The sequence below is a fragment of the Penaeus chinensis genome, chromosome 21 (genome assembly GCF_019202785.1).
Source record: "Penaeus chinensis breed Huanghai No. 1 chromosome 21, ASM1920278v2, whole genome shotgun sequence".
Classification (NCBI taxonomy): Eukaryota; Metazoa; Arthropoda; class Malacostraca; order Decapoda; family Penaeidae; genus Penaeus; species Penaeus chinensis.
This window is the reverse complement of record NC_061839.1, coordinates 26098881-26099379: the sequence shown is the minus strand read 5'-3', so window position 1 is coordinate 26099379 and position 499 is coordinate 26098881. Positions and strand designations below refer to the sequence as shown.

The 499-nt window shown below is 32.7% G+C and overlaps 1 protein-coding gene across 1 annotated transcript in view; it reads right to left on the bottom strand.

Annotated features, from left to right (window-relative positions):
* Positions 1 to 447: 447 nt before the first annotated feature.
* LOC125036707 (hairy/enhancer-of-split related with YRPW motif protein-like) overlaps positions 448 to 499 on the bottom strand; it is a 12791-nt gene continuing 12739 nt past the window's right edge. The window contains exon 3 of the mRNA XM_047629529.1: positions 448 to 499. This exon is cut by the window's right edge and continues 1341 nt beyond it. The gene's annotated coding sequence lies outside the window, so the exon portion shown is untranslated.

Sequence of the window (499 nt, the reverse complement as noted above, 5' to 3'; positions counted from 1 at the left end):
TTTAGGATATACTACGAGAACATCTTCCATTGTCTCAGATGAAATGAAATATCGAGTTCTTTAGGGGAGCCTTGACCTTTAACACTAAACTTGGCGAGAACACTCCGTAGGTTTTGTTCATCAACTGTTGTCTCGCTTGTCCCTGTGTGTTTTATTTTATTTGAAATTCGCTCTTAGAACACTTAAGTTCTGCAGAATAGGTCCAGTTTAAAGTATTTCACTAGATAATCTTATCCAGGATTCTATATACAGTTCTGATATATCAATAATATTATATTAGGTGTTTTGTTTTGTCTGAGAGTTTAATGCAGTTGCCTCTTTTTTTAGATACTTGTGAATCATGTATGCTGTGTCAATGTCTTAAACGGAATTTTATCTAATTTCCGTTCGTATATAACAATATGTTACATTAGGTAACGCATTAGGGGATAAATCATATACAACGTGTCTCATTTAACGTTTTTAATTCATTTCACAGAGATCATAAAAAAATCTGAGA